Source organism: Excalfactoria chinensis, chromosome 3 (genome assembly GCF_039878825.1).
Source record: "Excalfactoria chinensis isolate bCotChi1 chromosome 3, bCotChi1.hap2, whole genome shotgun sequence".
Classification (NCBI taxonomy): domain Eukaryota; kingdom Metazoa; phylum Chordata; class Aves; order Galliformes; family Phasianidae; genus Excalfactoria; species Excalfactoria chinensis.
In genome coordinates, this window is record NC_092827.1 from 91,990,379 (window position 1) to 92,013,442 (window position 23,064).

At 40.1% G+C, this 23,064-nt stretch overlaps 1 protein-coding gene across 10 annotated transcripts in view; it reads left to right on the top strand.

Annotated features, from left to right (window-relative positions):
- Positions 1-127: 127 nt before the first annotated feature.
- PLCB4 (phospholipase C beta 4) overlaps positions 128-23,064 on the top strand; it is a 206,327-nt gene continuing 183,390 nt past the window's right edge. For 2 of the 10 annotated variants that reach the window (XM_072332089.1, XM_072332091.1), the window contains exon 1: positions 128-217. The gene's annotated coding sequence lies outside the window, so the exon portion shown is untranslated. Of the gene's footprint in view, positions 218-18,252; positions 18,272-18,434; positions 18,551-18,667; positions 18,725-23,064 lie in introns of those variants that run through there. The other 8 variants (XM_072332083.1, XM_072332080.1, XM_072332084.1 and 5 more) reach the window with 7 other exon arrangements.

Here is a 23,064-nt window from a genome sequence, read left to right on the forward strand (position 1 = left end):
ATATACTGGGTTTATCAGATAATGATACTTTGCAGTTCTTCCTCTCGTCCCTTCTCCAAAGCTCCTCAACTCTATTAGCAATCTAGTCAGCAACTCCTGTGTCTCCCCTTGTTCTGCAATTTCACACACTCCTGCTACCGTCTGCAATGTTTCTGTTTCATGAAGCTTCTCTCTTCGTCTTTATATCTTTTGTAGAGTACCTCCTATCATGATGCTGGTAAGAAAATCTTTTTATCTATTTAATATTATGATAACCACAGTGTGAAGCAGTTTATATTTACAGGGAAAGGGATAATGAATGAAATGATTGGAAAAAAAAATGTGTTCCCAATAAAGCTGCTTAAGAAGCAGTCACTAAAGACATTGCACAGGTGAATATCTGCATACTTTTGTGTATTTCAATTTTTTTCATCAATATTTATATTGTCTATATTACTGTTTCATTAGAGATGTGTACCAATATTTCAGCATCACAATAGAAATGTTTGTTTCAAAGGGGTCATTCTAAAATAAAAGGGGAAAGTAACGAAGTATTACATCAGTTGTGCAAAGGCATGATGTGAAGCCGTTTGTCTTCATGAATTCTGTTCACTTAATAAATCTACTTTCTGGTCACAGCAGTTTTAATGTATTGATATTTAATGTATTGATTTCTAGCTTTGTACTTGCCTGGCAAACAAGATCTTGTCATAATTCCTGTCTTGTGTCAGTAAGTCCTTTCCTCTCAAGCAAAAAAAAATATTTAATCTCCATCCCTTAGCATCTTTCATACAGAGCTGTATGCCACTCACTACATTTGCTCAGAGTTGTAGATCTGGGTGTGTTAAAAAGAGAAGCATAAATGTGATCCCGTCCCTGCTAACTCTTGTTAGTTGATGTCTTCTTGTCCCAGGCCATACCAGTTTAAAACACACAGCTTCTCAGTTTCCAAGGGGTCTGTGTCAGCCTTGACATATGCCTGCATTGCAGTCACAGGAGTGCTTGGACTGCAATACAGAGAGGCATGGATAAGTTTGGCGACTAGGAGGTGTTCAGCCATAGCAGGGTGCTCAGTGCAGACTGATGTGATTTTTCGTATCTAGGCTACCTGAAGCATCTCTAGCTCACTCCACACTCGTTCATAGACTCTTGTGCTGATATAGTTTTAGCCCTTTGCCTCTTCACAACACCCTCTCTGACAGAGAACGTTGTACATAATTCCCAGGTGTAGCAATTAAGTTAGTGAGAAATTAAAAATGTATAGGTAAGTCTAAATGGCCAATAAAATTATGATTGTTCTATATTCACAATATTCTGTATTTCTATGGAAAACTGACTGCTATCACTCAGCTAATTCTGTATTTAGATCACAGTCCTTGCATTTTTACCTTTGCAGGTTACTTGCAAAGAAATTTAAGTTAGTAAAAATCCTCCATATAACTTCAAAAATAGGAATAAATTGAGATTTTCCCTGATTTAGCCCATTAATCCGCTGTTCTTGTATTCCTACAATCAGGTATCCTGATTACTACAATAAGCAAGCTAAAGAAATGTAGATATTTTAGCTATAAGTAATGCCTAGTAAGAGAGCAGTGTATGTATTTAAAGTGAGTAAAAGGCCAGCAGATGCTGTGCCAAGATTAGGATATAACATTTCTGGGTCTATCTGAGATCTTCTCCTTGAAGGATTTGTTCTTGAGAGTTGTGTAACATCTTTCCTTCTGCACTGACCTCTACGATAACATGCATCAGGAATGTAATAATATCAAGAGAACCAGACAGCAGCCTGGGAGTTAGTACAAGGGCACATGAATAATGGCATTATTTCCAATCAGAAAATTTCTAAATTTAAATCTATTACTGAAACCAACAGCATACTGTATATCTCTGCACTTCACGCAAAACTGTGTGGATAACAGGAAACAATAAGGCTTGAAGAAAAGATCAGGAAAGAAATCTCCAGGAGCTTGTAGAAGGGAAAATTAAATGTTTAGTGATATTTTGTTTTCATTTTCAAGGTGTTTTTAAATATAAATATTCCTCACTGAACAAAGTGAAAGGGTAGGTTACAAAACACGCACACAAAAAAAAATACACGAATAGGAAAAATTCTTACTCCCTTGTCTTCCATGGTGGTATTTCATACAAGGCAAGGATAGCTGCTTGCACCTGCTATCTGCGTACACCATAACGAAGTGAGGAGCTAGACTTTTGCCTAAGTAAAAATTATCCTCAGCAAAGCTATTGGTGTGAATCCCAGAATGCAGGGCAGTTGTGTGCAGCTACACATGTGAGCATTTAAAACAAACCTTATTTACACATAAATGTAACTGAAACAGTTGAACACAGAAAATATTCAACAAAGGGAAAAGCTTTGAATGGGTATGGATTCCCGCTTTGGGGATTTTTGTGAGTAAGCATAGCATAACTGGAAAGCAGATCTGTTATTATTAAGGATGTCATCTGCACCTAAGAAAACAAAAGTAATAACCTGCAAAATTAAGATAGCGCAAATGTGATTCTACCATTTCCCAGGAGCGTCTGGCTTTGCAACTTTAGCAGCATCTGCACAATGCAGGGCTTTTTGTTTTTTGTGATAATAAATTAATTCAGCATTTACAGTTAGGGAGTTATAAAAGTAACAGTGCTAATTCACTGCCAGAAAAAAAATGAGACTTTCCCCTTCAAACAGCAGGAAGATGATCCAAACCTAATAATGTTAGTGGTCCTGTTCTGTTTTTATATGGTCAAAAACAGGAAGCTGTCTGACATTGATAAAAACCTCTACTGAAAAGTTGTCATCTATATTCTAAATTATTCAGTTGAATGCATTGTCATTACATGCATACTAAATAGGAATCAGGTTCTTAAAAGACGAGCTAACAAAACGGTGGGTTTGCAGAGCTGTCTTTTTTCTTGATTTTGTTTCTTACTTCTTTTTAATTTTTTTGTTTGTTTGTTTTGGTGGAGAAAAGTTTTATGTACTCTTTTTCACAGTATATTAACTAATTATAGATGTCAAAGATGAAAAACATCTATTACTTCATTTAAATCTTCCCTTAACTGTTGTCATAGCTGGCAAATCCACTTCTTTTTATACACAGCTTGTGAGCTCCTCTGCTATTGTACGGAGAGTATATTTTACAGTTTAAAAAGCAAACAAACAAACAAAAAAAAACAAAACAACAACACAAAACAGACAAAATTAAAAATCATCACTGTAATTCCCTTTCCTGTCCAGGAGATGCATATTTCCAAATCCCAAGGTCACTGCTAGGACATCTGCAAATGATGCTTTTATTTACTGCAAATGAAGTTTCCTCTCCTGCTCTTGTCCACAAATCCATTTCCATAGGGCTTCTCTTGTAGTGTCTGCAAAACAAAGCTGATAGTGAGCACGTGCTGTGTTAGAAAAGTAGAATCACATGGATTTTATTAAAAGAGAAGACAAAGTAGACTCACAGTGAAATACAGCACCACAAGTGAGCTTTTTCTTTTTGCTTCAGTACTTTATAAACTGCAACATTATTGGCAATGGGGAAACGATAATGTATTTCTCACCGTTGTGATGGGGGGTTTAGTTCTAAAGGGAGATCATGCAAAAAGTAGGCTAGCAGAAGTTGCTCTTTGCATGTGTATGGAATAAACTACTCAAACTTAACTTCATCATCAAGAGTAATCTTTTTTATGTATTGAAAACAAAACAGGTTTTGACATTAGTCCTAGGTTGATGATTAGATATCAGCACAAACTTTACTGAAGAACCAAAATTACCAATACGTATCTGGTTACATACAGTTGCCTGTCTTGGGACACTGGCATTCTGTTGCAATACCTGCTTATATTTTCAGCTTCCTTTAGATCAGGGGAAACTTGTTGTAAGCACTAAGATGTCATGAACAGTGAAGAAAATATCTCAGATAACAGGTCCTTGGAGAATCGAGAATTTTAACCCACTGTCAAAGTAGAATGACATTGAGTCTTCCCCAGTTATGCCTTTCTTATCCAGCCACGCGAGATGAGTATCAACACCCTAAGATCAGTTCAGACAAAAAAGGCTGTTCCCTTAGGAATAACTTCTACATTTTTTGTGAGGCGACAACATCCACTTGCATCCATTATCTCTAATAAGAATGGACTGAGGTTCACTGGGTAACTGAGGCACCTGAGTGCCAGCAGTCTTCAGGACGGTGAAGCAGGGAGGGTGTGCAGAAAGTTTAAATAAGCTTAAACAGGCTGGTCTGTTGTAATGTAGGAGACAAATCTCCAAGGTACTACTGTTGTATCTGAGGTTCTAGAAAATGTTTCTTCAAAACTACTGACTTGGGAAAGCATGTGATTGCTTAAGTGAATATGGCTCATCAAGCTTTGTTTTGACAGTTCTTCACTTTTAAAATATTATGAACCAATGATGAATTTCTACTACAGTAGAATAACACAATGTCTGGAATTCCTTCTCTGTTTCATTATGCTAGCATAACACTAAAAGGAATTACTGTTTGGTTTTCACTTTGGATGTATTCCCCTGTTCTTATGCAAATGTCAGGCAGAACTGCACCATTTAATGGTTAAGAAAAGAAAGACAACACCAGAAAAGCTGGTTTCTCACCTGTGTCTTACTGCCTGGAGTTCTAAACTAATTAGCCATCTTAAGGGAAAATGGGTGTTCAATAGGGAATAGGGGACAGCTGTTGAAGGAGGGTATAAATAGGAGAGGATTTGAGAACAAAAGAAAAATGTGTGCATTGAGCTAGAAATATGTGTAAGGCAGAAAAATGTTCTTGGTTTTTAGTTCATCCTAGAACTTGACAGTAATACTCTCAACATATCAAGACCTAGGTTTTCCTAGTTTGTTTTGGTTTGTTTTAAGTGATTCTTTGGTAATAAAGCCTGGGGGAAGACAAAGGTGTGCTCTCACCACGAAGGTCCCTATATATGAAGGTGTGTGACCTATAATATTGGGGCATCCCTTGTGAACACCCTGCTCTGCAGTCTGTCTGGGTGTGACACAGAGTATGTGACTTCTCAGTACAAGTGTGAGAATTGCATTCTGTACTGAACTTACCTCTAGCTGCAATAAATATTCATTTGACCACTGCTGCAATGCCAGTGCCTGCCTGTGTACACAGTGAATCTATATGTACAGTAGGTCTGCATTTGCATACACACTTGATTACTAGTATCTTGAAATGTCAACCATAAAGACAAGAATAAATGAATACAAGATTTGCAGCAGTGATTAGATTATTGCTCTCCCACATAGAGTCCAACAGTGTTCCAGATGATACATTTAGAGGTAGGAAGTTATATGGAAGTTTCTTTTGGGGCATCCTTACTTGCATCAATATGAGGATTAAGTCCTGAAACTTGTTATATATGCTTATCGTATCCCATCTAGACATATCTATGTGTTTAGACAGAGTGTGACTATTATTTCAACAGTCTTGGACAGTCTTTCTGGTACTGTATTGCTCCTGTTTAAGCTTAATCAGCACCAACATTTTAAAAGCCTATATCGGTTTAACTGAACAGAATCAAAGAATCCACAGACAAACCCTGAGGATTTAGAATAGTTTAAGCTATGTTGATGTCTCCTTAGGCCTGATGGAATAGGATATTACTGCCAATTTATTCATTCTATGAGAGTAATTTTTGCTTCTCCTTCCATGTCTTGATAATCATGACATCTGTGTTGCTGTACAGAAACAGAATCGAAATGTAAGCTAAATGACTAGAGAGAGAGATGAGAAATACTAATTTCTTCAAATTATGGCTACCTATGATAAAAGTAGAGAGCAGGCTCACAAAGAGAACTTGATTATTACTATTACATCTTTTTAAGCAAGTAAAGTTGGGAAAATGAAAGTTTCTTTCAAGGCTTAAAGTAGACTAAGATCACTGTACCAGAGTTTTACAATAACTTCTGGAAAAAAAAAAAAAAAAGAAGTAGTCAAGGTTTCAAAAGTGGAAAAATACACTTCTTTCAGACAATCGTGAGTTCTGATTGAAAGCTTTTCCCTCAACTGCCACATCCTTTTTCTGCCAATATTTAATTGGGGATTCCATGCACAAAAAAGTCTTATCTGTTCTTTCCTTTCTTCAAACACTAATGATTGGAGTTCCCTCTTTTATGACTTTCCAGAGAAGTACAATTTTAGATTAGAGTGTTTGGAATGTGCCAGCTTTAATTAAGAGTTTCTAAAACAAGATTTAATACCAGCCCTGCAAGTGCTCATTGATTGTTATGAATCTGAATTATTTTTGTTTTAGTTCAACTCTTTTTCGTGGTATCTTTATCTGTGTTGACATATGGAACTAACACTGCAGTAATGGCTGTTGTGCAATATGGGAGAAACAAATTAGTTAGCTCTGGGTGCTCCACTACCACAAACCTCACACAGCCATGTAGGTGCATTCTACAATGCCTGGAGATAAATGTCTGAGAAAATGGTTCAGAGAAGTCAGTATATTGAGCCATCTAAGTTGAATGATTTGAAGGTTTCTCACATTTCACATCAGGAGTATTTTAGTGTTGAATCTGGTGTAATTCAAAGACACGAGCCTTCTCTTGGGGACAGATACTTCCTGGGGAGAAACAAGCTCAATACAATCCTGGAGCTGCTCCATTTTCTTCAGACTTTCATTGATGAGCTCTGGTTCAATTAGGTTCCTGGCTCTGGAGATGTAAAGATTTACATTGCTTGTGCCTATAGCCTCTACAGCCAATTGTCTCCTAAGTATAATATTCAGATGACTTCGGTTATCTATCCCAATACATAAATTTCATCCTGATTAGTATAAATTATCAGTACCTGTTGACTCTGGCAGTCTTTCCTGAAGGCATAGTGTGGTGCCAGCAGGTCTATCCAGGTTGATCATTAAAGGTACATGAGCAGGCTCATGAGAAAAGAAACAAGAGAAACAAGAGTATTTATCCTTTAGGTAAAGTCCTGCTCTCCCCAGCTTTGTTCACAAAGCCAAATCTTGGAGTGAAATGCTGCAGGAAATATAGGAAGAGATGTCAGTGTACACGTGTTGGGTTTTTTGTTTTTTTTAAAGTTCCTGGAGATTGAATATGAGGGTGGATAGAGTATAAGAAGTGAAGGAGAGTGCAAGGGGAAGTGTGTTAAGCCTACAGAAGCTGAAGGAGGCTCATGTCTGATACAGCTAGATCACAGGGCACTGAGCTAGGGAGTGCTGAACTTGAGCAGTAATAATATGCCCACCCACTTTTAGATAACAAGTAAAAACAATTGGTGTGTGTGAATATGTGCAGGGTTTTTTTGTTTGTTTCCCATGGTAGAGGGAGTTCGTGTAACTCTTTAATTTAAATTGGTAAAATTGGAGCAACACAAAATTAATTTATCTGGGTCCTGTTCTGTAAGCGTCAATTATAATGTCTAATCTACATGAGGTGCTGCTAAGAGTAGCAACTAGCTCTTTATTATGCTGCACCCAAAAGCATTCATATGTGTTCAGATTAAGATGTGTGATCATACAAATATTAATTCTAGAGTTACCCGAATGTTAGCAGTTGTTTGTTTTTTTTTTTCCTCCTAAGGGTATAAACAGCTTTTTGATCAGGTATTCATGTTCCAGTAAAATATATTATTAAGAGAAATATATATATATATATATATATATGTATATAAAATATACAAAGCTCTTAAGAGCTTTGCTTGATACTGGCTAAAAAAACAACATAGTATCAGAAGGTACAGAAGAAATAAAGAACTAGCCTCTATTTACAGCAGTGATGCTGGTAATCAAGGCTTTGATACTTGCTGAAAGCATTTAACTGATAGTAGAGGAAGGAGGTATGCACTACTGTGAACATGTAAATCATTTATGCTCTCAATTAAAAATTTACTCAACACCTACAGTTTTTGCCTGAGATATGGCTGGAGGAAGGGAGTGGGGTGGGGAAGGGAGGATGAGACAACTCTGCTGCCATCTCCTCCAAGGACACATCTTGCCTTTCAAAGAACATTCAGTTTTGTTCTTTATTTGCTATTTTATCGAGCTATTAATTATCTTTGAAATAAATTTGTGTATTTTTGACTTCCTTTCTGTTTTGTTCTTTCTCTGGGACATCCAAGGAACATCCAATTGTCTTTTACTTTCAAAAATGCTATTGCTGTTCCTTGACTATTTATATGACATGTTATATATATGATTCTGTTATATATATGATTCTGTTTAACAAATGGCAGTCCTGAGAAACAATCTAACTCAGTTTTCTACTCTACTCTCTCACTTGGGGCCATGTCCAAGGATGCTTGATGTTGGCAAGGCTGACATTAAAGACTCTGAAAAACATAGGTGTTTTGTGTTGTTTTGTTTTGCTTTGTCAAGTCAAAGCATATGCTTCAAATCCATTTCTCATTCTGTTTTTTTCTTTAAACAGAATTATGCAACACTTATAAGCATGTGCTAAGAAATGAATAACGTGATACATAAACTAATGTCAGCAAGGATAAACTAAAAAAAAAAAAAAAAAAAAAAAAAAAGGTGTGAGTGTGGAAGGAATAACCCAGTCACTTATTTAAAGCTGTTTTGATTTTGTACAGGCAGAGCTGGCAACTACTGTAGTATTAAAATTACTGTGCACCCAGGCTGGGATCATTGTATATTCTAAAGGATATTTTTCAAAAGGCATTTTGTATCCGTAATTTCAAACAATGTAGATTTTCTTACTTAGAGCCTAGATTTATACAGTGTATTCATTGACCTTAGGAGAAGAATATTAAGAAGAGGAGTTTTCTGGCCATTAATGGAAAAAACCTAGAAATTATTATTATTATTACTATTATTACTACTATTTAACATCTGTATCATTCGTATGTAGAATAACTTCAGCTAACGGACCCTAGGGAATCTACTTCAGCTGTGGAGTTGAACTAGATGATCTGCAGAGGTCACCTTCAGCCCCCCCCAATTCTGCAATTACTTGTTATTGCTGTATATTACAGAATGTTACTGTACTGTCCTGTACTGGACCTCAAAGGGAGTGGAGTCAGTGTTCTTAGTCTGTAGATAAGCTTTGTAGCTGCATGGAGCAGAAAACACTAATTGATCTTTAGGAATTCAAGAATTACTTGGTATTCAAAAATTTTTCTTTGCATGTACTAACAGTTCGTTGAAATCCCATTAGTTAAAATGTTGCCTTCATGATTGTAACCTTCTTTGTTTCCTGGGGTGACTGGTGTGCATGACAAGTAGCTGACCACGCAAGCATGTGATGAAGCTTCATCTCCCAGGTTTTTTTCAGCACCCATCTGTACCTCATCTCCTGTAACTCAAGAAGTGCTTATTGCTGTAAGCAACAAAACAACATAGGCCAAGTGTCTATAGCATCATAGTATTTCGATGGGATCTACATCCTCTGTAATACATAACAATGACTTCCAGTACTCCCCCAGTCTTACCCTCATTCTGGGGGCAATTGATACCTTCTTGGTACCATAAGTTGACATGTTGGCTCCTAGTCTTTATTTTCAAACTTTAAAATACACATATAGATATTGTGACCAATAATATTTTTTGTGTAGCTGACTGGTGAGGGTACTTCTGTCTCTTCCTTTCTACCCTAGGATCCTACCCCTCACTTGAAACTTGGGAGGGAGGAGAAAAATGGCCTTTTGCAAACAGTATCCAGAAGAATTAACAGTTCATAATGGGATAGGTAGTACTTTGGCATAACTACAAACCTCATTCATCATTCAGAAATCATTTACCTTTCAAAGCAGTGAATTATTCCTGCATGAGCTGTGTTTTCATTTGGTAGTCAAAACCCATGTTGTAACCTTAAAAATAAATAAAATTAAAGAATTACAGTACTGTAGTAGTTGAGTAGCAAACAAACAAATGAGCAAAATAAGACTCCGAAGCTTTCCAGATGGCTGGTTCTCACTGATGTACTTTTTTTTTTTTTCTCCTGAACTTCAAAACATGTTTAAATTATGAAATTTGGTGTTCTTACAAGAACTTGGCAAGCATTCATTAAGGTTTTAGTCTGAGAAGTGATACTACTGAGTTAGAGAACTGAAGATGAGCAATTAAGAGCTAATGTCTGCATGTGCAGAACTGTAAATGTGAGTTGTCGCATGTGATGCTGATTCCCTGGCTCTGACTTTGTGAAAGGTCATGCTCTGGTTGTTTTCTTGGATCATATCCATCCTTGGTGGAATTGGGGAAACTGGTGAAATCGCACTGGCAGTTTATCTGCCCAAGTTCACTTCCTTAACATCTCCTGCACACTGTCTCCAACTTCTGCTGAGGCCACGGTGACTTGATGCATGCTTCACCTGCTTCTGTCAGTACTTGGAGAAGGGAAGCACTTGGCATGCTTCTGGCTGTATGCCTGTAAATCCCTCTGTGCTGCTAGAGTAGGCTCATTGCTTTACAAGTAGAGCTTCTTCCTTTTCAGAGCCAACAGGAAAGGCTGTGGTGGGTTGTCTGGAGTTGGAGGTTGTAGTAGCAGATGGTGGAAAATGAGGATAAGTGGAGGATGACAAAGGTGAAAACACAGATAATACTTTTCACTGTCTGCTTTGAATATATTCTGAGCTAGTCATGTAGAGTTTTCAACCTGGGATCAACTTGGCTAGCAGGAAATATCTTGTATTCTAAAATCAGGGGAAGAACAGCTCTATGAGGCAATGGTGGGGACAAAGACTGGAAACGTGCCTCTGACAGCATGTCTGTACTTGACAGAAGTGGACACCTTCATTTGTGTCTCAGCTCCTGCTGTGTGCAACCACAGGAGTCTTTCTCAGTCTCCTGCAAGCCCATCCATTGTAAGTTCTTAAGGGCCAGGAGATAAAATCCTGTTATGGAGCTTGAAGAGAAAGCAATTGACTAATTGAGGCTGCTAGTAAGGACATCACATTTTGTTTCTCATACACTTTGTTGTCCAAGTGATGTTGCTCATGACTGGCCTGATGGTGGAGATTGCTGCCCACTCCTCAGCAAGGACGTGTTGGTTACTGTACTTCAAGATACTGGTTTAAGGACCATTAATGTAGAGAAGAGATACAACAAATTATTGTTATTTTTTTTTAAAGCCACTGGTGGCCTTTTAATTAACATAGTACACCTGGGATCAGTAAGAGTATTAACCATTGTGAGATACTGCACAGAGTTGATCTCTGTTCAACACTAAATAATAGACAGATCACTCAGAATTATTCATCTGTAGCTTAACTACTCAAGAAGATGATGTGGCAACTATTTGTATCAAAAGGAAGGAGAAGACAGGTAAGGGCAGTTCCAATGTGTGAGCTCTATGCATGCAGGGGACCCACTAGCTGTCCATTCTGCAGTGATGTCAGAAGTACCTTAAAAGGGGCCTTCTGTAACCCTGTCCTACTGTTCCCCAGTGGGGAATGCCACTGCCATTGCTGTTGCATTTATGCCTCGTTCTTGCTGCCCCTACCAGAGTAACATCCTGAAGTAAGCAGATGCATAAGTATTCGAGTAATCAACCTGCTCTGTACCTACCGAAGTGTAGTTTGTTGTCTACTTCTTGTTAAAAGTGGTTCCTTTGAGGCTTAACCAGCTGCTGTCTTCTGCATTTGTGGACTCCTGCCATGTGTCACTGCCAGTAAATAAATTAACAACAACTGCTGATAATCAGGTGAAGAGATAAATAACAGCACAGCCGGAGCTGCGCTTAAGCCTGTGCAGTGGATATGGTGGGACTTCTTTTTAATAAGTCACTGTCCATCAAGTTGCTATCATGTAACAACCTGCAGATGGCTCAGCAGTGGGTGGCATTAACATTCAGGTCTCTCTGGCATACAGGTGCCCTGCACTGTCCTTTCCACTCACCCTCTTTGCCAGCAGACAGCCTTGTGTTTTGTCACTGACTGTCAAGCAAGGTGAACAACTCATGCTTGCTGTCATACAAAATACATTTGGCTGGCTCCCAGTGGGCTTACACACCTTCATAGGGAAAAACAGTCAAGTCCTTTTGATGCCACTAACTTCTGCAGTGGTACAAAGGAAAAATGTGTCAAGCAACATAGAGCAGAACTCAAGTATCAAGGCTATTCAGGCAGTTTGCTGATGTGATCTTTGTTTTCTATCAAGAGTCATGGTCTGAACACACGCAGTGCCACTTTCAAGGGACATCTCTGGTGTTGGTGCAGTATGGAAAGCAACTGTGTATTCTACATGCACTTAGACTTAGACTGCACAAATGACAACAAGGCTGACTGCACTTTAGTCAGACCAACAATGTTGTGCCACAATTTCTCAGTGAAGTTTTGAGAAAGAGCAAAAAGCCTAAGCCCTAAAAAAGGAAGAACAGGAAGGTATGCCAACAGGAGAGAAATACAACGTAATGTTATTAGTTAAGTCACTTTTTCTGGGAAATTTAAGAGAAAATGTAGAGAAGATTCTGGATAATTTTAAATAGGCCTGGAAGGGACCTGCTATTGCAAACAGTATGTTGTATAACCCATGATATAATCTTGAAAAAGAACAGACTAAAGGGTCTCTGTTCTTCACTGTGACAATTGCATAACTGTTGCAAGTACTTGCCACTAATGCTCTTAGTGAATGTCTTCAATTTTCCTACTTAATGTAGGTAAATTTCCCATCCATACATTTTATAATAAACCAATCAAAAGTATGGAGATATGAGGATATTGGGTGTCTGATAACTTTTAATGGTACCAAAAACAAGGAACAGACAACTGCTAAGCTAAAAAATCAACCAGAAGAATTCACAGGTTGGGCTATTTTGTTCTCTTTTAGGGTTTTACTCTCCCTTCAGTCTGGAAAACCCTAAATTAACAAGTCCTCACATTTTTCATTCATACTTAGAGAAGTTCTGCATTAGCACAGATTTCTTACAATTGATTATCATGAATGCTTTGTTTTTTGTCGCTGCTGCATTATCCAGCTTCTAGAGAATTATTCTCTAGCCACATGTTTCTGTCCTGCTGCGTTCAGTAGATTTGGAGTCCAAGACTGAAGACAAACATTTTGCAATACAATTGGGAGACTATTTAGTATTCTGAGTAGATTCCCATCATACTTTTGAGCAGTAATATTCACTCAATTTAATATGAAAAGCATCAAAAACAATAATTGCATTGCTTGTCATTAATATTTTGTTGTAGGCAGAGGAGAAACATTCCTTATGTTCCCACTTATTCCTATTCATGCGTTTTTGAGTGTGCCTAGCTTCCTGAAAAGCCTAGGAAGAAGCTAATTATCAGAGATGATTTTATTTCATAATGAATCAGGGCTAAGATACTGGAAGAGATGTTGTTTGTCAAGCAAGCTAGTGCTTAATAAGGCAACCTCAGTTTTTTTGTATCAAAGCATGTGGTATGGTATGCATCTACAGCACAAATGTATCATAGCTGACATAAATAATCAGAATCATGAATGGTCTGGAACAGGACGGTATTTACAGATGCAGAAAGTGAACAGTCTTGTGAAAAATCTATTGCAAAAACTGGAAGTTTCAGAGGAAAATCTCTTTCGCTATGCTGTGTCCTGCCTAACCAAAATACCTGTGTAACCAAGTGTTTTGCAAGGGAGAGCTGGTAGTGACATCTACAGTTAAAACTGCCTAGCACTTTCAGGTTTTTTGCCAAAATTTAACTGCCCTGACTAAAATATTTCAAGCTTGCAGTCTACCTCAGGCTGCAACAAAACAGTTCAGCAATGTTCAAGAAAGAGATGGGGGTTGGGATAGGGGGGAAGGGAGATGGAGAGAGATGGAGAGAGGGAAGGTATTTTAACCACAATTATTTTACTTTGTCTTTTTTTTGTTTTTAAAAAGACAAAAAGAGCAATGTATTTTTTCTTCAATTTGAAATAGGCTTCTTGAGTAACTACAGGGTATCATTTTTCATTAAAGACACGCAGACTTGTCTGCAATATAAGACTTGGAAAAACAGTGGATATAAGTGGATGCTTTGCTATTGACCAGAGATTTGCCCATCAATATCAACCACAGTACCATTAGTGGCAGATGATAACACATTTGGTAGAGCCCTTTGGCAGAAGTGACAAAGTCCTTCCAGGGATTTCCGGCACGCAGAGCAGAAGCCCTGTAGCTACAAGCACTGTAGCTATTGTACACAGCACTGAGCCCAGGGTAATAAACTGTATCATGAGGAATATTAGTTTGAGACATCATCCTAATGCAGTTTCCAGTTGACTCTTAACAAAAGCAGAGAGGTCATCCCAAGTACTACTTGTGACATAGCAAGCAGCTTTTGTGCAATGTGCAGGATGACAGCAGATGAGGGTTAAAAAAAGATAACTAATGCCCTCTGAAGCTTGGACGTGCTAAAGGCTGTGCTTGAGGAAAAATGCCTTCCATTGCCAGTTCTAAGCTGACTGTATAACTGTGCTTTGTTAAGCAGACAAAGTGTTTCTTAGTACTTCATGTCAACATATTTCTACTAGAAATATCCAAGCTTAGAAATAAGGAAGTTAATAATGAGATCAAGAGGTAGTATAAATTGATAGGAAAGATAACACATGGTAGATCAACACTGGCTATACAGAGCTAGTCTAACTATGAGCTAATAGAGTAGAACTACAGCTTCCATGTTCTCAAAGAATTTTTGAACTTTAAATGCCTACCTTGTTTCTACTACATCTACTACATACTTTCAGTCACTGAGTATGGTGGTAACCACTGAAAATTTTGCCTTAGGACAACCTGAAAAAAAAACTCGCAACAAGAAAAAATGAACTCCCTTGTGTGGATATTCTGACATATAGTAGGTACATGGTTCTAAAGTGTCCTTCACTTTTATGTTAGGTAAGAAATAAAAGTGGAAGATTCAAGTGACTTTACAAACCTATCAAGTAATGGATTTGGAAAAGTAATTTTTCAGGTTGAGCTAGTTTCTCTGAGGAAAGCTGTAATTTTTAGCCAACACAATCGTGTGGTTAGGCTTGCTGCCCTTAATAGAGGTAGCCATATTAAATTCTGTCTGTTTCAGCTAATCACTTCAGAGGTTAGATCTGTTTCTGTTATATTTCCTGCAGCCCTTTTTTTTGTTGTTCCCAAACTGATGTGAATTATTAGCACTGCTCCCCTTTTCCAAAACCTCCTAAGTTGCCAAAGCGTAATCTTCAGCACTCACAGACTTTTACATGTATTATTTTAACTCCAGAACTGAAAAAAATGCATTGAGAAAACCTCTTAAACGAGAAAAATACTAATATATTGCAAGGAAGAAAAAGAGATGGAACATGTGTATCTTGTCCACAGCAAGGCAGCAAGTCAACTTAAGAACAAGCTGTAAAATTTGAAGTTCCCAGATTCATTACTAACTCATTCCAAACTGGTTAAGTCACAGTTTTTTTTCTCCCTCCAATTCATTGAAAGTGCTGCTGAAGTCAGAAGGAAATCAGCAGAGAAGCAAGGACAGAAGTGTCATCATCAGTTGCAGATTGTTTAGAAGTCTATTTTGTAGACAAAGTTGGAGCACAACAGAACTCGTAATGCTGGAATTGATCTAGAACTGTGGACCTGACCCATTTAAGGCTCCATGGGAGACTCTCTGACCCTCTGTGTGGCCTTATTTCCTGCAACTAAGGATCTTCAGATGCAAAGTCCACTTGCTGTTAAAACTGATAATCAGTATCTGCAGTATTCTTGCAGAGCCACAGCCCTGATAACTTCCTTTGGCTGCCTTTCTTTCAATGAATGAGAGACATCAGGTCATGTAGGTAACTTCAGAAAGTGTGCATGAGAACAAAGGCCTTTTGTAAAGAAACTATACTTTCACTGACTCTCAGATAATACTCCTTGTCTGCATTTCACGTGGTTACTTAAACATTTCAAGTCTCTGTATTTTGCTTTTTGTGTGTGTGTGTGTGTGTGGCTTTAAAAAGACGATAGGCCTGAGTTTAATCCTGGAATAGAATGCCCTTGCATAGATCAGCCATGGCATATTGTCACGCAGAAGTCATTCTGGTGGGTGAAGGAGAAAAGAAATTGTGAGAAAAGACAGATATCATTATGGACCGGAATAGTATCTACGCTTAGAGCTGTTGCAAGATCTGAAGGACTGAACTCAAACCACACAAGTATTTCTAGTGAGAGTCAAATAGTGTTTGCTAGCGAGCAAACTATTACTCACCATTGGAATTAAAATAATTGTCATTATTACTTTTATCTTTTATAACAATTAACTTACCCCAAAACCAACCAACCAAAAAAACAGGCCCTTCAGCTCCACCAGCTATGAAAAAGACATGTAGTTTATGTACACCCTCATGTGTGTACATGGAAATCATAGAATCGCAAGGGTTAGAAGGGACCTCAAGAGATTGAATCCAACCCCGCTGCTGGAGCATGTACCCTACAATAGATTGCACAGGTAGGCATCCAGACGAATCTTGAATATCTCTGTAGAAGGAGACACCACAGCCTCCCTTGGCAACCTGTTCCAGTGCTCTGTTACAAATCCATTTCATTTATTCAGAGACAAGTACTTCTGGAATGACAAACAAACCTTTCTTCCCTAGCCTCATATCCATCTCACATTAAATCTGATGTCCTCCAATTTCACTGGCTGTAACTACTGCTCTGGCATTCATCCGGCTCATGTGCTTCTCATTCCTGTTCCTTTGGTGTTTTCTTTATGCTCTTCCTTTGGCACGATACACCTTGCCTAAGCCTTATCTGTTCATATATTTCTGAAGACCTACTTTTACCACCATGCCTGTGAGGAATTTCTAATTGAGTAGACACAAGCAAATAAAAATGTCCGCTTAGAATAACACTTACCTCAGTGATAGAAAGCCCTCAGTGGGAAGGTGTGCTGTGCTGATAGGCAGTTCCAGAAATCGTGTCATTGTTGCTATTGTTCTCTTCAGCTCCTTTCCACGGCAGCTCCAGGAGCACCATGTCTGCTCTTAGTGGCAAAACAATTTCTATCATATCCCAGTACAGCATTTAGCACCAATAGAGTTTGTGCTAGAACTTCAGAGTTTGTGGTATAGAATTTATAAACTTCTTCAGTTGCCCATGGAAGTGCTGGCTGCTGTGCTACCAGTCTGAGTAGTTCATGGCTTTTCAATGCCCTTCTGACAGTCTAGCAAAATTAGTTTAGGTTTTCCTATGCTTGATTTCCCAGCTCTTTCTCCACGGCTTCCTCAGTTTGCCCCAGGTCACGTCCCCGAGCAGGGCCAGCCATCCTTCCTTACTCCCAAGTGCTATCCTGGGTTTGGTGTCAGTGGCACTTTGAAGCGGCTCGGCCCAAGGCCCTGGGAGGCCAACCACAGCAGTTTGCTAATGACGAAGTCCAGGAGGGCAGCTGCAGATGAGGGACCTGCTCTGGCTGTAAAACCCTGCACTTTGTTTGTCTTCGTGGGCGTTTATGTTTTTCCTGGATGCGGAGGAAAAGACTTGTCACAAAAAGCCAGAGGAGAGAGAGAAAACTGCCACTGGGCACGCAAGGACAGCAAACAGAAGCATGGGGAGCTGGGTGTTACACAGCCAACAAAGTAGATAGCTATGGTCTGCAGTCAGCTTCGGTGGTATCTGCAGAGGGGTTCCCACATTCTTGACCATGGGTGCACCCAGAGGGACCCAATGCAGGCCAAGCAAGCTGAGCTGCCGCTTGCTTCAAGTAAACCTCAAGTGATCCCGCTGCAATTTGGAGACAAAAATTCAAAGAAAAATCATCATAATAAAAAAAGGCAGCTGACCTCACACTGTGATTTAAGGCACGGCCAGACCTCACGATTACCACAGATTACTTTATGAAGTGCTTTTTGCTCCTTTCTTTGACGGTCGTCTTTGGACTCAGATGGTCGGCTCCTGCTGTATGGGTAACGCAGTCTGCAACCCTCCTTCCCCACAGTCTGAGAGAACTGGGGTTCCTCCAGCCCCCCCCACCCCAATCTTCATTCTCCCCGGCGGTGCATTCCTGTCAAGCTCGGAAGGCCTGGACGCAGCAGGGAACGCGAGGAGGGGGGGCGTTCTTTTCACGCCCATTCAACCGCCCTTTAAAAACATGTAGTAAACACAGTCACGCCGGCACGGGCATCCTCGTCGAAACACCGCCCACGCAGACAGTCTGCGAGGTGTATGCGTGTATATACATACACATGCCTGCGTATTCCATAGGAATAGAGCACAGCCGTGCGTGGGGGCGGCGCGGGCGGAGCTCCGCGCCCGCGGCCCCGCCGCCCACTTGCCATGCGCTGCCCGCGGCCCTGCGCGGCGGCGGGCGGAGGAGCAGGCGGTGGTGGCAGCGGCCGAGGGTGGGGAGCGCGGCCCGGCTCGGCCCCGTTCTCCCAGGTGGCGGCGGGGGTTCCCCGTTCCCCTTCCGCTCCTTTCCGCGCAGCGGGGGCTGAGCCGGGCGCGGCGGCGGCGGGGGAGGAGGGGAGGGAGAGGGAAGGGAAGAGAGGAGGAGCCGCCGCTGCTGCGAGGCGGGCGGGCTGCACACACACAGGCACAGTGCGCGGAGGAGGAGAAGAAGAAGAAGGAGGAGGAGGAGGAGGTCGTCGCCTCGGCGCGGCCCCGGCCACCCTGCGCAGCGCGGCGGGGCCGGCGGCGGCGCGCGCCCCGGCGGCGGAGGTAAAAGGCGGCGGCGGGTTGTACGCGGGGCGGCCGTTGGGGGCGGCGGGCGGCATCGCGTCCTTCGCGGGGAGCGGCCCCACCGCTCCGGGCCGTAACCTTGGGCTCCCCGCTCCGCCCGCCGCGGGCTCCGGGAGGTTCCGGCGGCCCCGGCCTCGGAGGACGTCTGCAAACGTACGTCTGTCTGTCCGCGTGTGAGACTTCCTATGGGTGTGTGTGTGACTGGGGATCGAATTCTTCTCCTCATCCTCGCTGCCAGCTGTGAGGCTCCTTGTAGTTTCTGAGTGCATCCGGATTTTGTCAGTGCTGGGCGGTGTGACAAATGTTTCTGTGTAGTTAAGTATAACTTTCTTGGTGTTTTTTTTGGTTGTATTTTTTTTTTCCTTTTTTTTTTTTTTTTTTTTTTCCCTCCTCTTTTAAGGAAAAAAAAACCAAAACCAAAGCCAGGCTCATCTTTGAAGGTTCTCGTTTGTTTTCTTTCAGATGAATTGAATGGTCTCTCGGGATGCTGTGCCTGGGTTGCCTATGTATGTGTGTAATTAACGTGGATGTTTAAAGCTGCTTTCTTAGGGGTAACTTCCAAAGCAAGGTGCAAAGCACAAAGCAGCGTTTCCGTTTTGCCAGGAAGGCTATGCACCCTGTTTGAAGCCTGGCTTTGAATTATGTGCAGTCAGACACCTGTTACTTAATGCTGTTCATCCTTCCTACTTACACTTATCCAGCCTTGCTCATCTTTATTTAATATCTGAAAATACTTAGCAGATATTCTTTTATGCTGGCTTCTAGTAGAAACCCAGGAATCCAATTTGTTCCTGAGCTGCATAGTGCATCTTTGTTAGGTAATACTTGCTTAAAGGAGGATGATTTTGGGAAGTTACAGAATAATCTTCATCTCTTAAGGAGTTTATATAACATTTAAGTGCCTATGGGGATGCATCCGTAGGGAAGACAGATGGGGCTATGCAGAATTAAAGTCTTTCATGTCATAAATCTATAGTACAGTGCGGAACGTTCTTGTAATGCATAAAGGCTGTTTGTGATATCAAACTTGATGTGCAGCCTTCCAATTAATAACCTGAGTTAACGTGTAGCGCGGTGAAAACGTTGCGTTCCTGATTCTGCGAAAGGATGGAGCTGATTCTTTCGTAACGCGTTTGTGTTGGTGGTTCTATTCTGTCGTTTACTCCTGCAGTTTGAGCAAGCTGGCAGCGCTGCTACAGGTTATTTTATCTAACTTTTGAAAGTGTAACGCCAACAGTATTGGCAGGCTTCCTCTAGAGAAAGGATGTCTAATATTGCTGCGCACCACAAAATAATTATTATTGTGTAGAGCCGAGCAGTTCTGTGTTATAAAGGGACAGTTTCTTAATATGAGTTGGGAACAGACTCATTTCTCTCTGTGGTTGGTAACTTCGCGAAGTAATTAATATAAATTACAGATTTCAGGGATGAGAATTCTCTTCCCTAGCTATTATTAATACTACTCTTGCTTCAGCTGTCAGTTTTGATTCATCTTGTGATGATATCGCTAAAACCCAGGTATTAACGTGAAAGTCAAACCTCTGGTGAAAATATAGCTGCCTGTAGCTGTCAAAATAAAGTTTTGAGATCTGATTTGATTGCTGGATGTGGATACGTACTCGGTAAAGTAACAATGCCTTTTATTTTATAGACATGCACCCACGCAAAGGAGCTTTGTTCTAAAACAGTGTTCTCTGTCATGAATTTATGCATAACGTACGCTCTGCTGTTTCTTACTGTGCAGAGAATAAAGAACCTTGAGAGGGAAGAGGTAAATACCAGAAGGGGGGAAGAGAGAGATTTCAAATGCGTTTCTCTTGCTGACACAAGAAATACCTCACTGTTATATGCCACCCAAAACTACCGGTTGTGTTCAGCTTTCCCATTTTTCTGAAATAACAATGAGATGTTTCGGCTTGGTATATGCTACTGGCTTCCATTGCAGACTTTGGCCATTTGTTGCACTAATATCTGGCTATGATGATGAACTTTTGGGGCTATGTTGTAAGTCTGTCAGATATTTGCTACAGCTTTATATGAATTAACAACTTCATTTTCACCGGGTTGACATACACCATGTTGAATGTTTCTAGGGGTGTAATTTTCATGCTGCTTGAAAAAGAAATGCAAAATAAATCTTTTTCTACTATTGTAGATTACTTTGCAAGTGAAAATCTCCATAAAAATCTCTGGTTGGTTGTTGGCGAGGGAATCATTATGAAAGGTTGCATAAGCGTTATTTTACTGTGGCTAAGCCTGGGCTCATTTCCATTCTCTAATAACTAGGTGCATTGTGCCACTTCAAATTTGATAGCTTGATTTCCTTTACTAATTTTGCAAGATGTTTTATACATTCAGTTTTGGGAGCGCTCTTGGATGTCATCAGAGGTTGCGCATGGAGGTATTTGTGATGCAAATTATTAACTCTTGGAAAGTTTTGTGGCGGTGTGATTTCAAGGTTGTTTTTTTTCATTTTTATTTTTATTTATTTATTTATTTATTTCCAAAGGCTCAGATAAATGTTATTCATTTAGACTTTGAGAGCAGGCTTTGTAGACCTCTTGAAAAAGACCTCTGTTGCTATATATGTATATATATTTGTAGACTTGACTTTAGTGTGTGATGTTGGACTTGTATTAACAAAGATCTGGTCTGTAGTGACTTTAAATGTATGGGAGGTCCACAGTATAAATACAAGAAGTACTGTGCCCTGATGTTAACCTGCTTAGCTTATGTTCTCACCCTGTGAATAGTAAGTTATAAAAACCTGTTTCACTGTTTCTTACCCATCTTAGTGGTTTCTGGAAATTTCCTAACTATGGATAAAGTGACTTGTAAAACTGGAAGACAACAGTTTCCCATCCATTTTGGAATTAACATACTATGCCTGTTAGTAACTTCCGTATTTGAGAAGGACATACTTTGTATATTTGTAGTGCTTAGTGCAGAGCTACAACTTTAGGAGAAGTATCAGGACCACCATTTCACAGCTGTTCTGACAGCAATAATGCACTAACTCTGTAGTTTTGAGGGCATGGTGCTCCTGAGTAACTTGTATGAGATAAAGAAATAATGCAGCACTATTTTGGCTGACCTCAGAGATTTTATATTCAGCAGCCTTCTGGATAGTAACTTGTTGATCTTGTCCCTGTAAATGTCCTGCTGGGATCTTGGAGTGAAACTGGTACTTACATTCTGTACTTCTGAAGACCTACATCTGCTTATGTAAGGTGGTGAGGCGCTGTGGCTTCATTGCCAGTTTGTCTATATGAGCCATTTTCCATTCGGCTGTTACTGCTGTTAATAGGATTGTGCAATATCTAGGTATCATCCACTCAATGAGGACCTCATTAAAGCTGCACCAGCTTTAATGCAACAGCATTAGGCAACAGCAAAAGCCTCTTGACTTCTGGAGAAGATAGAAACAAAGTTTTCTCTTCCTTTCTGCTAAAGAGCCCATTCTTTAGGCAGATTGTTGTGAAGTAGTACTGGCCTGTTTGCCTTGTTACTAGGTTTTCATGACTGTTAATTGCCAATGTTTTTAATGCTTTGTTTCACCTTTGGAGTTCTAAGAATCACCAGTCAGTCTTTTCTGTGGTAGGAAACATATTTCCCAGGAAGAAATACAGGTGTCAATGGAAGCCTAGGCTGCTGTGATGTAATCTAACTGCTCCTTAAGGAAATATGTGGGTTTCCAGTTAGTAAATCCACTTGGCTCTTTAATGGTTTAAGTTTCCGTTGCTAGTTAGGCCGTTACTTTGACCTCTGTGTTGCTTTCCACTCTTTCCCATTGCTAGCTACTGGTGTTTAGCTCAGACTTAATTCTATTCCACCAATGGCTATGAGCTGGTTGTGGTGCATCAGAGATCACAAAACCCGTAGTTATGGGAATGGAGAAATCTCATTTATCCTCTTGTATAGATCAACTTATTCAATAAGTAGATAAGCTGGACTAAATCTGATTCATCTGACTTTCCGTAATTGCTGTGTGCTTTCTGTTAGACGTTCTTCTCCACGGCCAGACAGTTTGATATTGCATCGCCCCTTTTTCTTCTACCTGTTACAGTAAGAAATGATGGAAACACGAATTAAGAATGTAATTGGCAGCTGTCATAGGTAAAGTTTTGGCCTTGAATTTCATTTGGTATGGAAGCTGTTATCTTACCATAGCGGAGATGAAATGCTACCCTTGAGGAAAAAAAGGGCTTGTTCTTTTCTTGACAAGAGTTTATTTCTTAATGAGTAACAACAGCTTGGAACTCTAGGCAGCTGAGGTGAGGCAGTCTGTTTGGAATGTGGTCTGTTGTGCAGTCTGTGGACATCTTGAAATCAATACTGATGAAATACCTGCACAGCCACACACCTTTGCCCTCTTATTTCTGAAGAAGTTGACTAAATAGTTGACTTGGGATCTTCCAAGTTGTGACCTTCTACGTGAGCTAACCTTGCAGCTGGTAAAAAAAAGGTATGGATGGAATTGACCTGTCAGAGTT